Genomic DNA, 16,344 nt, shown 5'->3' on the forward strand with positions numbered 1-16,344 from the left:
GTGAGGCCTTTTCTGTGTCCTTTCGAATCAGAGACATCTAATCGTGTGTGTGGGGGGGTAGAGGTGGGAGTGAGGTGAGTGCTTCATTGAGCACTCATTGAGCACATTGAGCAACGTTGCGCGCTAGAAAATCTCCCGTGAGCATTGCCGCCTTTGCTAGGTCTACCGTTCCTCTTCTGGGAAAGCGACTCAACCCCTAAGCGGGGATTAGACTCGGATTTCGTACCTACTTGACTGAGGGAGCCGCTGGCGTCGGGTCTTGCGGCGCGTGACGATCTGATCCGTAAATGGTTGGCGTATCTCTTTCCTCCTAATGAACCAGCACCAGCCCAGCAGCTGAGGCCAGGACACCCTGAGGCTCCTGTCCAGAAGGGAGTTCCCGCTATGTGCTTTCACGGGTTTGCTCCCACCAGACCTGAGACATGGACGCCTACGTGTTTCCCCCTCCATCCAGGGCTGTCCCTCACCCCGTACCCTGACTCTGAGTCAGATGGAAAACCTGGGGATTCGCCAGATAGGCTTGCCTCCGCTGGTCACAAGTGAGGATCCCTGAAGTCATTGGCCTCCCAGAAAGCCAGAAAACCGTGGGGGTGGGAAGGGACCCTCTTGGTTCCAAGGAGACAGGCGCAGGCCTTCAGTTCTTTTTACTGTGATGAAGCCCTCCCCCAACCCAAAAGCGTTTTGAGGGAGTGCTGAACTTGGGGAGACTTTGAACCAAACGGAGTACAAGGTACAGGCAACAACAAAACAAATGAACTCTGTCCCGACTTCTTAGAAGTTTCATTTATTTGAAGAAACACTGGTTGGTTTATGCTGTTGATGTTTTTCCAAAGTCCTTGTATATTAGGCTCCCCTCCCCAATCCCAACTTGTAACTTTTGGGATATATTCACTACAAAGAGCAAAAACACTTTCGCTGTCGCCAGTTTCCAACACATTTACAGCAATGCCTCTCTAAAATAAAGTTTGGTAAGACCCTCCCAGCTCAGGGCCAGGGTATGACTAAGAAAACGGAACTCTTTAAACTGCAGTGTACAGGTGACTAGTGGGTTCTCTCAGTGATCAGTCTTCCCACACAAACCAGCACGCACACAAGATCGTATGTAGTCACACACACACACACACACACACACACACGAGTGTTTCCTGTAGACGGCCACTAGAGGGAGGACCATTGGGCAGTCCTGCATGATGGCGCAAATATGGAGCCTGCTCTGAGTTGGTATTTGCCACTTTTAAAGGGCTTGGACTGATTGTGATAAAGTGGAATCTACCTTGGCTAGGCTGGACATGCACAAAGGGAGAAAATGTAAGTGCTCTCTTCTCTTTACAATCACAGGTTCCTTTGATCCTGGGACTTCCCATTCTATTATCCCTAGGCAGGACACTGAAAGTCACAAGGTGCCCAGAATAGAGCCTGGACACCTACTCCCTTAATTGCGTTCTTCCTGAAGGAAATTTAGGAAAGGGCTGTGGAGGTGTGAATCCTGTTTTCTGAATTATTTTTCCACCCTTGTCTAATCTTATTCTATTACTTCAAAAATATACCAGATACATGTTACATTATTGTTCAGGCAAAGTGTAAAACTCAGTTGGAAACATACTTGGTCGTTTTACAAAGGATAAAGAAACAAAATTCTTTTTTAATAACAGTTCTGACTTTGAATTAAATTCCTTGCTGCCCACCTGGAAATGGCCACAAAACCGTTAGAAAATGCCACTTAAAGTAAGTAAGTAGAAATACCATGTCCTTGTGCAAAGGCTCCTAAGTTCCTAGTGAGTGTCTAAGCATGAAAATCACTTAAGAAAAAGAGTTCAGGGCTTTTTTTTTTTTTTTTTTTAACTCGAATAGTTTCATCCGTTGTAACTCTGAATTAGGAAATATGCAAGTGGGGATAAAGCAAAGATTTGAGTATTGTCTTGATTGGAATTTCAAGATTGAAAATTTTAAATCCCTTTATATTTTAAAAGGCGTCTATTTCAACTAACTTTGCAAAGTGAATCAGAGCGATGACTCAAGCCATCGCGAAAGAGGGAGATAAGTTCCCTTGAAGTGTTGAGCGCCTTGATGACCTAATGCTGATTTCGCGCAGAATGGTCAGATCCCACTCACGCAGCTCTGGCTCTGTTCAACTCGGCAAGTACACCTACGCAGTAAATACCACCGGTACATCACTTACGATGGGCTTCACGATGGGCTCTGGGGATTGACAAACAGCCACCAACCAGCGCTGTGTTCTACTCTAGGTCACTCAGCGGCGCAAGCAGGTCGCCCTCTGCGCGCTACAGCCTGCGGGGCGGGAGCCTTGGAGCTCACCCCTGGAGCTCAGCTGGTGCTGACGTCTGTTCAAGCCTTTAAATGTGCCCGTCCCTGAGTAGGAGGGAACGGAGTTTGTAGCAGTCGCTTTGCCCGAAGGGAGTCGCGCCTCTGCTCTAGCAGGCGCAACCCTGGTTGCCCCTCGCTCTTCCTGGATCTGCGTTTCTGTCTGACCTCTTTGTACTGACTCTCCCGCCAGGCTCTCCAGCTGGAGGCACATTTGGTTTTGCATCCCAGGAGAGATCCAACAGGGCTTCTCATACCCTGTGCTTTTCCAGTAGACTCGAAGACCAGATATTACGAAGTGCGCTCTGGGATCGCTCGAGGAGCACAGAGCTTCCTCTCCCTGTTTTGGTCGGGGGTGATTTATCTCAGAGCTGGCGAAAGCGTCCTCCCGGCCCCGGCACCTGCAACTTGTTAGGGTTTCTTCTCAGTCCTGTGTGTGCATTTCCAACATCAAAGTTTTTCTTCCCCTACCCGAGAAATCTATCCGTTTAATCCATTCTCCTCCCCCGGCGCTGTCTCTGCCAGGCCTCCTCTCTGTGCGGTGAGTGGATAGCGGTGCGTGCAGGGTGGCAGCGGCGGCGGAGATTGGAGGGATCAGGCAGAGCAGAAGAGAAGGAGCTGCTGCCAGGGGCTCGCAGGTCCCTGGGTAACCGTTTGCCAGGCGAAAGAGCTGGGTAAGAGTACAGAAGAAGCGTCGGAACCTTCTGGGACGCTGGTGCCTAAAACCTGGATTTTAACCACCATCCTGGTTGCGCGTCTCTGTCCTTTTTCTAATTTGATAACTAGTGGAGAGAAGCGCTTGGCACGAGCGCTCTGCAGGACCCAAGCTTCAGGCTGCACGGGATCCGTGAGTCCGCTGCTGCGGAAGGAGCTGAGGGGAGGAAGCCAACTGCTGCTTACTGGAGCCTGGAGGTAGGCAAGGGGGTGGGATCCAGATTCTAGCGCTCAGCCCAGATTCCAAAAGGGTGTCTGGTTTCACGGAGAGGAGGCATTCTTCTCCTTATTTCCCATCGCACTCTCTCCTTTAAGGATTCAGGCTCAAGAACAACCAGATAAGGAGCACTCTCAAGGTGGACTGCCTTCTGCCTCATCACCTGAATGCCAGTGCTCTTTAAATTGATTTGATTGCGTTGGGGGTGTTTAAGCTTTTCCAGGAAGTTGATAGCTTGCAGATTTTGAAAAGGTCCAACTTGATTTTATTCAGTTTCTTAAAGGATGTGTTTCCTGTGGGCAAGAATTATGGGAAATAAATGTCAGTGTCATATACAACTGCAATAGCAGCTTAAAAATCACCTTCATTTCCTCCCCAAAAGTTTTCCCCATGCAAGTTTTCTTATTGCCTAGAAGCAGTGCATGGAGACTTGGTTTACTTTATTATATGTGTACTGGGGAGGAGGCTCTCCTATTTTTAAAGTGCAGGATATCAAGGACATTGTCATTATCTTGTATTTCTTTCTAGTTTCCCCTATGCTGCCCATATAACAAAGCACTGTGAGTGTAGAGAGAATGGAACACTTTTAAAATCTGCAAGAATGAGGAAAGACTTTGCTGTTCCCAGCCTTGCTTGAAGTTTTTATTTAAATACCAGATCTTTTTTTAGTTAAGAGAAGTAATTTGAAATAAGACTGGACTAATATTGTCAGTGCAATTCAGCATGCTAAGATTTTGTGTGAAGCATGTGTAACTGATCCCTATAGTTGCACATTAGCTGATGACAGAAATTGCTTGAGATGATAGAAACAGCACTTGATTTTTTGGCAAATGAGACTCTTGGACTGGGGGGAAATCTTTAAAAATTTGAAGTTATAATTTGAGGCAAGAATATGAATACATTGATGAAAATAGAAGGCAAGTTAACTTAAAAGTGTGGTTTATTGAAAATCAGTGCCTGATGTGTCACATCTACATATGGTAATCAGTGAAATAAATGAACCAGTTAGTATTCCGAGCTTGCAATACTTGGCTCTGTAGAAAAACTGCTGTTACATTTTATTTCCAATCTCATTTGTGAAAATAGAGTAACACTGGATGTGTTTATTAACTTCGTTACACATGTGTGCTGTAGATCCCAGGATATTCTGTAAAGCAGAGAGAGACAAGGTCCGAGATCTGGCCTCCTTACTTCTTGCCATCTCTTTGCTACTTGGTATTCTTCATTTAAGCTGCAACTAGTGGAATCTTCCTTTCCTTCTTCTTCTCTTGCTCTATACACTTGTAGCTTCCAATTTGGACCTAAATCTCCCCGCAGTAAGCCCTATCACTCATGTATTCATCCTCACAGGCAGCTTTGAATTGGGGTTTTCCTGAATTGAAATAAGTCAATATCCCAATAATAAAGTGTATGTAGTTGTTATGTAGTTGTTGGATAGATTCTGAGTGTGTCCTGCTAAGCCAAGTCGGGTGACAAGGTGTCTGGGGGGAAGCTAGGGCACCACTGAAGTGGTGGGAACGTGGCTAGGAACGTGGATAGTAACTTAAAGAAAATTGGAGCTGTGTGGATAAGAAGGAATAATGCTAAAATCTGAGGGTGTGTGTGTGTTGTGTAGAAGGATGGATTATCTTCAGCAGGAATCAACCTTCTCTTAGATCTGCATGGGTAAGTTTACCTGAAAGGTCATACTCCTTGCCTGATAAAAGCTTTGTAGAGAACTGAGAATCCTGTGAAAATAAACAGCTCTCATTTGTAGTTATTGACTTTCAAATAAACTCTTCAGTGCTAGGGTCTAAAACTGTTTTTATGAAATTTTACTGCCTAAGAATGCATAACAATTGAGATTTATGACCCCTAACACAGGAGAAATTGGTTCAAGAGGATCCAATTAACTGCATGTTTAACGCCATGGGTGATTCCAATTCCCCTAGTTCAAAAATTATCTGGTAAAAAATATAGGCTTGGTGTGCTAATGAACTTCTTTTGTTAGGGAGAGTGTTGTAAACTTATATTAGTCTAAGTTCTTTCTTATTTATCTTTTCGGTCTTCCTTGCTTTCCATTATCAATGTCATTTTTATTGTCATGTCTGTCCTGTGAGATGATGACTATTCTTAAATACCAAGCTTCTATCATTTGTGTATTTGAAGCGCTGGATGGTGGCCATTTGAGACTAAAACCAGGAGGCACTAAAACTAAAGTGATGGAAATGCTTCACAATTACTGTGCATTAATAGTTTTTTTAAAAAAATCAGTGTGCTGATGGTTTGATTAAAGGATAACTTTAAGTAAATGTTATGATTATCTCTTCCTCACTGAATGGAGGACAATTTTGAAAAGATATAAAATCTGTAAAAGAGTTTAACATGATAATCTTTTTATTTCATATATTTACATGATTTCCTAATAATGCAAAGTAATCAAGTAGTTTATGTGAAATTATAAAAAGACAAAGTAAGCTTAAAAATCCCTACAGTCAGATTTTTTTTCTACTATTTATCTTTGTTTTCATTAATAAAACTTCACAAGTGGACCATGAAAGTGAAGGAACTGATTGATGACATTCTGAAACCAGTGATAAATTTGGTCATTTCTTTTGGGTCTCTTCCTTTGCAACTGACATTTTCATGAAATTCTTAATTTCCCCCATTCTTTCCAAGCAAAGGAAGCTGGTTATTGTTGGGGTCATTGTTGAGGTCATCAATATGTGTGGCATTCATTGACATTCTGGTATCAGTATTCTGATTTCTCTTTCTTTTTTTTTCCTTTTTCATAGTATTTTCTTATACAGTGCTGCTTGTACATAACATTTTCACAATAGTAAACATTTACGGCTTTTTACTACTCACAAGGTTTGCACAAAATAGCACAGCATCAAGTATAAAGGAAGATTATACTGCATTTCTTATTTTGTTTTAAAAAAAGAGACACTTTATTCAACTGCATATATATTGGTAACTACTGTTTTAGATTATGTGCATGTTGAAATTTTAAAAATGCATGCTTTAAGAAAATATGGCCTCTCAAGTAAGGCAAGATACAAATTGATGTGAATTATGTGCTAATTTTTAGGTGGAGTTTTTATTTTGTTTTTCTTGAATCTCCAACAACCTCTTTAGATATTTAGTTGATAACACCCCCAAGAAGTGGGAAATTTGAGGAAAAAATCACAAAGCTAGTTTTATCCTAGCAAGATAATCTTAACCTAAATGAAAGGAATGGTTTTGCTTCATAGTAATCCCAAATAACAATGTTATGATTGACATATAGAGATTGAAACATGATGCCACATGGTCCAGGATTCCTGCCACATATTAGGTTTTTGTAAAGTAATGATATCATTGATAGAAAATACAATCCATTTCTTTGTATTAAAATATATAGCAGTTTCTTGGAAGTTCTAGGTACTTCTTTTTCTGTTATATAGCTCCTCTCCCCATGGGGTAAAAAAGAGAGAATCCCATATGGTGGAGCCATTGTGATCAATGATATTTTGCATAATTCTATCTTTGAACCATCTTTTATTGTTGTTGTTTAGTCACTAAGTCTTGAACCATCTTTTGTTGTTGTTTAACTGCTAAGTTTTTGAGACCCCATGGACTACAGCTCACCAGGTTCCTCTGTCCATGGGATTTCCCAGGCAAAAATTGAAGAGGGTTACCGTTTCCTTCTCCAGGGGATCTTCCAACCAAGGGATTGAACCTTTGTCTCCTGCATTGGCAGGGAGGTCTTTTGCCACTGAACCACCAAAGAAACCCTGAACCATCTTTAATTGCCATCTATAACAAAGGAAACATTGAACTTTCCTCTAATGATATATTTTCTGACAGTCTTTTTCAAACTAGTATACTATCTATTTGAAAGTCTAAATGTTCATTAATGCTAATTAAAAAAAAAAAATGATTTCCCAAGTTCTGTCTAAAAAAGATAAAAGTTAAGACTCATCTTTTCTCCACCCTCTTCCTCCTCTGTGCTCTGATACAAATCACATCATAACTTTAGATATTATCTCTTAAAGTAATTCCACAAATACCAGATAAATATATTGTTTTTTATCAACTACATTCTTGTTTCTGTCCTATGTTCTTAAAATCAGAATGGCTCTTCTCTCACAAACACTATTTGTGTTGTATTAAATTCCTCCATGCTACCTGAGAAAATTCATTCACATTAAGTCAGTTATTTAATGGATTCTTTAACAGTCTGCTTTGCATTTTAATAGCGGACCACTAGAGGAAGACAAATCTTCACACATATTTCAGTGAAAGTTTTAAAGTCCTCAGACAAAACCCTCTGCAAGTTAAAGCCTTACAAACCACAGTCACATGCAGATAGGCCTGAACTACAACCTGTTTGAGATCTGCTGGTCTCTGCTATTTAATCTCATATCTGGAGTGCCAGAGTCTACCCAAGGACTTCAGGTACAACCAAAGAATAGGAGCTTGAATATGTAATTAAGATTTGTACAAGGAGAACACAACATTATCAGTAATAAATCTAGGGAGACATATCAGAAAAGTGGAGCATGTGTTAGATTCTCTTCTTGGTTTCCCTTTGGCAGGGTTTGCCAATGGAATCAGACTGGAAGACAGAATTATTATGCAGAGAATAAATCCAAGAGGCAGGAGAGATCATGGTGCCTAGGTCCAGTTCATGTTGTCTCTGGGAGTGGAGAGAGGATGTTTGTCTTCCTATTTCTTGCAGTTCTTTCACCAGACACTTTGAGATTTTGTTTTATGGGATGACAACTAAAAGTTTGATTCCCAGTGAAAAGTGATTTTTTCTTTCTTATTTTTTACTTATTAAAGCTATGATGTAATTTTCTTCTAAAAATTATATCTCCTTGGGTACTTATACAGCAAAATGACCATGGCTGGTCAACCATATAATTTAAATAAAATAACTTACAATTTATGTAAAACTACTCTTACATTGAACTTTTTCTAGATTTTATCCTATAGCTGCATAAAATAGGGTAAAATAGAAATACTGGCTTCTGCTTTAAAAATGAGTAAAACATTAGGAATGATGTATATGACATTAGGTATTTTGTAACTTTCCTACAATCTTCGTTTGTTTATTGCTTACTTAAATTTCCACCTCTTTTTTAGTGCTGAATTCCTTTCAGGTATAAAACAAGGAAGAGAAAGAACATAAAACTGTCATTTGAGACTTAAGGTAGCTAACTATGAATGATGTTTTTAAAAAAGGCTCTCAAAATTATTTTCTTTTATTGCTTTTTTTCTTACATACTTCAAATAATAAATGATATATATTTATGCATATGTGCATATACATTAACATGTATGTTAGAATTTTCTTGGATTTATCAAATTTTTTATTCTAATTACTAGGTTTATGCCTTTTCAATCTGAAGTCCTTTCGCCATTGCTATCAAGGACACATTTTTCAGAGAAATTAAATAATCAATTAATTATTAATGTAATATTTTGATTCAGAGCACTTTTAAAAAGATAATTAAAAATCAAACTAGTATAAGTTAAAAATACATATTGTCCCAGGTTTTATTATATTTGCTGAAAAAAAAATCCAATGCTATTCATATCATTATTTATAATGTACATTCTTAAGATTTAATTGCTTAGAGTAATTAAAGTATAAAAATTGTATTCACTTATTTTATGATTTAGTCATTTGATCAATCAATAAAATCTAATTACTGTCTAAAAATAATTTGACATAATTAACACAATATATGTTATTCAGAACAAATTTTAGGTAGTGTATTATGTATTAAGCTAGCATCTGCATAACATTTTATGTTCTCTTAAATGGGTTCATAAATGTTAAACATTATTTTAAATTATTTAAAGGATCTTTAGTTGCAAAGATGTACCTCTAAATTGAGCTAGTATCATTATTTGCATCATATTATATACAGTTTAATGTTGTAAGTGTTAAGTCCTGGAAATAACTAAAAAATAATATCTTAAATGCTATGTATGCACTTAGTCATGTCCAACTCTTTGCAATCCCATGGATTGTAGCCTGCCAGGATCCTCTGTCCATGGGATTCTCCAGGCAAGAATACTGAAATTGGTTGCCATTTCCTTCTCCAGGGGATTGAACTCCTGTCTCCTGCATTGCAGGCAGATTCTTTACTGCCTGAGCCACCAGGGAAGCCCATCAGTTACTATACCATTGCTAAATTATGTATTTGCTTTGACTTTGCAGTCAACCTGAAATATAATACTCCAAGTTTTCCGATGTTATACTGTTTTCTCTAAGAAATATTTTATTGACTTATTAAAATATTTTGGTAAAATTTTAGGATATATATATATATATATTCTTGCTCACCACATTATGGAAATACGGGGGAGTATAATTTAATTCTATATTTTTTTTAATTTAATTTAATTTTATTTTTAAACTTTACATAATTGTATTAGTTTTGCCAAATATCAAAATGAATCCGCCACAGGTATACATGTGTTCCCCATCCTGAACCCTCCTCCCTCCTCCCTCCCCTACCATCCCTCTGGGTCGTCCCAGTGCACTAGCCCCAAGCATCCAGTATCGTGCATCGAACCTGGACTGGCATCTCGTTTCTTACATGATATTTTACATGTTTCAATGTCATTCTCCCAAATCTTCCCACCCTCTCCCTCTCCCACAGAGTCCATAAGACTGTTCTATACATCAGTGTCTCTTTTGCTGTCTCGTACACCGGGTTATTGTTACCATCTATAATTCTATATTTTTATAATCAGAAGTATAAAAATTATAACCCTATGCAGATGCATACAACATAAACACATAAGAATACCCATAGTTCTTAAATTCCCTACCACTATTCACTCTCTAATATATATGGTGTGTATTTAACTCTGAGATTTTCTATTTAATTTTCTATTGCTATTTCAAATTCACCTGAGCCATGATATACTGATAATTTGGCATGTATTAAGTAATTTCAGACCCACTTGTAAACATTCTATTCCCCAAATTAGCATATTAAACTTGGTGAAAAGCATAGTAAGTTTATGTTACTAATTGTATACCTATTTAAAGTAGGAGTATATTGATTAACAAGAATGGAGTAGGCGTAAGCAGTCATTCCCTTACTCATCTTTCTAATGGGAAAAGAAAAATTGTGGGCTTAGGAATACAATCTTAGGAAAGGAGACTAATTGCTCTGGGCAAAAATTTAATAAATAAAAAGTTAGCCAGTGAAGACTTACTGTAAGGAGTGTTAAACTGATGAATAATATGGAATTCTAATATTTGTAATATAAATATTATATATGATTTCTATATTAAATATTCTTCTGGAAACCTATGTGATAGGTAATCAAAAACATTTTAGAAATTTGAAAAATATATGTGATACTTTTATCTTCATTAAATATATACATAAACTAAAAAATGCAGGTTACCAAAATAATGATTGATAATGTAGTGATTATTTTATGCATTATTACTTTAAGTACTTTATATTTATAAACTCATTTAATCCTCATAACTTCATAAAGTACATATTATTATTTTCCCAGGTATAAGAATATGTTTTCAGTTATTCAGTATGAAGAGATGGAATCTGGGTTCAAATCAAAGCCTCAGACACTATGTTCTTTATTCTTACATTTTAAGGGCTTTTGACAGCATTGAAAAAAATTCTCTCAGCCATAAATTTAAGACATTTGATTGATATTACTGACTTTACATCTAGCAGTATATGATTATTTATTGCCAGCACCAATTTTATATACTTTGAGGATTTTCTATTCTGATGTAGTTTCACATTTGTTATACATTTCCCTTACTTTCAAGTGTACAGTTTGTATTCTTAGAAGTTAATTTTGTGACTGCTTGATGTTTTTCTTTCTTCACTGAAAGAAAAAAGTTCTTATTTTTAGCCTTTAAGCTACAGAGATTATTGAGTTTCATATATCAACGTATGGGGGTACCTTTTTTGTAAGATACAGATAACTTTGTGAAAAGAGAATTGTACCTGAACAGTGTTAAAATAATAAATGTATAATTGTACTTTTATTATTTGCACATATTTATTTTTTAACTTATTTCCAAACTCTATTGAGATCTTTTCTCTTATAAAGTGCATTACAAGTTCTTCTTCCTGATTTTTTTGTCACCTTGTTAGACATGTTCTCTTTATGGGTCTTCATCCAGATTGGGATATTGGATGGCAAATCATGTTCTCTAGATCATGACTTCTAATGCATTGATCTCCCTCTAGACCTTTGTAAGACAGTAAAAATAGTGGCTAATTGTATTAGGTCAGTAGTTGAACTCCAAAGTTCAGCTGCTGTGAAGCTGGACATTTTTCCCTAAAGTTTCTTTGCTTCAGTTTCCTCACTTCTGGTACCTCATGAGCATTACAAAACTTTGATGAGATAATTCAAGTAGCATGTTTATGACAGTGCCTGACACATAGTTCAGACTCTTTAAAGGTAAATGTTTTGAGCAAGTATTTGAGAGGAGAGCAGTGGAAAAGACAGTTTCACATATGACCATGTGATAGTTTCCTATGTATACAAAAACCTTCTCATAGAAATGAAGTGTTGGTCATGATCCTAAAAGGGAGCATGCATATTTTTATATATATAAATAAAAATGAATTTGAAATTTTTAATTTGTTTTTGCTATTAGGATGCTCTTAGAAATATTAAACTTTCCTGAATTGGGAAAATAGATCCACCAACAAAAAGCTACAACAAATAACACTTGCTTTAATCCTATGAGTGCATGCTGTCTGCCAGGCTCTTCTGTCCATGGGATTCTTCAGGCAGGAATACTGGAGTGGGTTTCTATGCTCTTCTCGAGTATCTTCCTGACCCAGGGATCAAACCTGCCTCTCTTACTTCTCCTGCAAAGGTTGTGCTGTGCTTAATCACTCAGTTGTGTCCGACTCTTTGCTACCCCATGGATGGTAGCCTGCCAGGCTCCTCTGTCCATGGAGATTCTTCAGGGAGGAATAGTGGAGTAGGTTGCCATCCCCTCCTCCAGGGGATCTTCCCAACCCAGGGTTGAACCCAGATCTCCTGCATTGCAGCAGATTCTTTTACTGTGTGAACCACCAGTTCAGTCAGTTCAGTTCAGTTGCTCAGTTGTGTCTGACTCTTTGTGACCCTATGGACTGCAGCATTCCAGGCTTCCCTGTCCATCACCGACTCATGGAGTTTACTCAAACTGATGTCCATTGAGTTGGTGATGCCATCAAACCATCTCATCCTCTGTCATCCCCTTCTCCTCCCACCTTCAATCTTTCCCAGCATCAGGGTATTTTCAAATGAGTCAGTTCTTCGCATCAGGTGGCCAAAGTATTGGAGTTTCAGCTTCAGCATCAGTTCTTCCAATGAATATTCAGGACCGATTTCCTTTAGGATGGACTGGTTAGATCTCCTTGCAGTCCAAGGAACTCTCAAGTGTCTTCTTCAACACCTCAGTTCAAAAGCATCAGTTCTTCAGCGCTCAGCTTTCTTTATAGTCCCACTCTCACATCCATACATGACTACTGGAAAAACCATAGCTTTGACTAAACAGACCTTTGTTGGCAAAATAATATCTCTGATATTTAATATGCTATCCAGGTTGGTCATAACTTTCCTTCCAAAGAGTAAGTGTCTTTTAAATTCATGGCTGCAGTCACCATCTGAAGTGATTTTGGAGACCAAAAAAACAGTCAGCCACTGTTTCCCCATGTATTTGCCATGAAGTGATGGGACCAGATACCATGCTCTTCATTTTTTGAATGCTGAGTTTTAAGCAAGTTTTTCCACTCTCCTCTTTCACTTTCATCAAGAGGCTCTTTAGTTCTTTGCTTTCTGCTTTAAGGGTGGTGTCATCTGCATATCTGAGCTTGTTGATATTTCTCCCAGCAATCTTGATTCCAGCTTGTGCTTCATCCAGCCCAGCATTTCTCATGATATACTCTGCATAGAAGTTAAATAAGCACGGTGACAATATACAGCATTGATATACTCCTTTCCCAATTTGGAACCAGTCTGTTGCTCCATGTCCAGTTCTAACTGTTGCTTCCTGACCTGCATACAGATTTCCCAGGAGGCAAGTCTGGTGGTCTGGTATTCCCCTCTAAGAATTTAAAGAAAATTTCCACAGTTTTATCACAGTTTGACTGTGATCCACACAGTCAAAGGCTTTGGCATAGTTAATAAAGCAGAAGTAGATATTTTTCTGGAACTCTCTTGCTTTTTTGATTATCTGACAGATGTTGGCAATTTGATCTCTGGTTCCTCTCCCTTTTCTAAATCCAGCTTGAACATCTGGACATTCTCAGTTCACATACTGTAGAAGCCTGGCTTGGAGAATTTTGAGCATTACTTTACTAGAGAGTGAGTTGAGTGCAATTGTGTGGTAGTATGAGCATTCTTTGGCATTGCCTTTCTTTGGGATTGGAATGAAAAAAATGACCTTTTCCAGGGAACCACCAGGGAAGCCCTTTAATCCTATGAGAGTTTATCTGAAAAATTTTGTCTAAGGTAACTTTCTTAGTGAATTACTAGTACAGTTAAAAAATGAAAAAAACAAAGCAAATGAGCAGGATGATAGTAGGTTTTCTGGTGTTCAACATCTTTGACACTGAGTAGCTACAATTTAAGAAAATAAATAAATAGTGCTGTTAAAAAAAAAAAGCTGACTTTTTCTGGAATTGTGTTTATTCTCTATCACTGTACTTGTTGAAAATTATCTGAAATGAAAGCACAGTTAGAAATAATTATATTTTGATATTTGGCAAAACTAATACAATTATGTAAAGTTTAAAAATAAAATAAAAAAAGAAATAATTATATTTTTAATAAGGGCAATATACTCTATTCTAATTTTATTAAATTGTATTTATAGAAATTACATATCTTTCTTTCTTCATTTGTTTTTCAAAACAAAACAGTGGCCTTCAGCTCCTTTACTATTCAGTAGCATCAGTTGAATTTTAGAGTAAAATTAACATAAAAGTTTAGATGGAAAATAATCATGGAACTGTGTTTAGTTCTTAAAGCTGGCTACTATGAAAGTGAGATTTGTCTGTGAAGTTGAGTCTCCAGTTTAAGACCTGCCTGTAGCCAAAGTGTCCTACCTGTTGCCATTCTGAACTGAAGGATGTACTGTAATCAGAGCTTTCTCATTTAAATGGTCATTATCAGACAGATAATTAGGAGGATAAGAATTAAAAGAGATCAACAGAGGAGTTATTAGCCAATTTCAATCTAAAACAATATGGAATCAATACCATTTCTCTAAATGTGTGTGCACTAGTTATTAGAAAGAGAAAGTAAATATAAATGCAGGGATTATCCTGCCACAGGACTATCTGATTATGTCACTGAAACGTTTGATGATATAATTTTGCTGATACTCATTGATCTACTGGACTAGTCTTTGGCTGTTTTGTAGTTTCTTAACAGCAAAAATATAAGCATATAATTGGGCTTTCATGAACACACACTTCAGAGTCTTTCCTTCCTTGCAGTATTTGTAGTGATTATACATTTTTATAAGAAAAATATTACTAATATGAGTGTTCCATAATGTTGTGTCTCTCCGTGGGGGTCTCTTCTTAATCCAGAACTTATGGATAAAATCTATCTGCTCTACTTTACCTTCAATGTATAATATGAAACAGGTACAGGATAACTATTGCAAACACCCTTATTCAGAGTGAAACAGAATGGGAGATACATTGCAGACTATGTTCCATCTCATTCTTGCTTGTAACCTGGTCATGTATTTCCAAGGTCATCTCTTTCTAATAATATCTCCCTAATGCAGTTATAACCTATAATAAAATACTAATATTCTGTATTCTTACCTATGCTTACTAATACTAGAACTTCATTAGGTACAGCTCTACTTCCCAAGTTACCTCAGTTTACAGTGTTATCAATTTTTCAATGCCATGCATCAGGTGTCACTATCTTCCCAGATTCATAAGTGCCTTGCTGCCTACTAGCTGACTCCAATATGTGATTTTGCTACAACACACTTTACTTCTCAGTACCCATTCCCATATCACTCAGAATGTTACTTTTTTTCTAATTTCAGAATGCTAAGTCACTTCAGTTGTGTCCAACTCTTTGCGACCCTATAGACCGTAGCCCACTAGGTTCCCCTGTCCATGGATTCTCTGGGCAAGAATACTGGAATGAGTTGCTATTTCCTCCTCTAGGGAATCTTCCCGACCCAGGGACTCAACCTACATCTCTTATGTATCCTGCATTGGCAGGGGGTTCTTTACCATCAGCACCATCTGGGAAGTCCCAATTTCAGAATAATATTTCCTAATAATGAAAACTTGAAAAATACAAAAAGAAAAAAATATATATGTAATCAATCCTATTATTGACAGATATAACTATTAATTTCTAGTTGACTGTAATTTTTTTGTCAAGTTCATTCTTTTCAATTAAAAATGTTTAATTGGAGTATAGTTGAGTTACAACATTGTGTTAGTTTCTGCCGTAAAACAAAATGAGTGACACACGTATCTCACACATACGTGAGTAGATATATATATATATCCGCTTTTTTTTTTTAAGAGTCTATTCCCATTTAAGTCATTACAGAGTATTGAATAGAGTTTCCTGTGCAATTCAGGAGGTTCTTGTTAGTTATCAACTCTCTAAATAGTAGTGTGTTTCTTTCAATCCCACTCTCCTACTTTATCCTTCCTCTGCCCTTTTCCTCGCTGGTTTGTTTCCTACATCTGTGACTCAACTTCTACTTTGTAGATAGGTTCATTTGAATTTATGTATTTGTTTTTAAAATTATTATGTCAAGGGGCTTCCCTAGTGGCTCAGTGGTAAAGAATCCTCTTGCCAGTGCAGATGTGGGTTCCATCCCTGGGTCGGAAAGATTCCCTGGACAAGGAAATGGCAACTCACTCCAGTATTCCTGCCTGGAAAATCCCATGCACAGAGGAGTCTGGTGGGCTACAATCCTTGGTGTCACAAAAGAGTAGGACACGACTTAGTGACTAAATAACAATGAAATATACATAACATAAATTATTAAGACAGATCTATTGATATTTCCCATTTCTTTTGCCTTTCATGATTTGTATAAAAAGCTATTTCACTGTGCCATCACTTGA

Source organism: Bos taurus, chromosome 26 (genome assembly GCF_002263795.3).
Source record: "Bos taurus isolate L1 Dominette 01449 registration number 42190680 breed Hereford chromosome 26, ARS-UCD2.0, whole genome shotgun sequence".
Classification (NCBI taxonomy): domain Eukaryota; kingdom Metazoa; phylum Chordata; class Mammalia; order Artiodactyla; family Bovidae; genus Bos; species Bos taurus.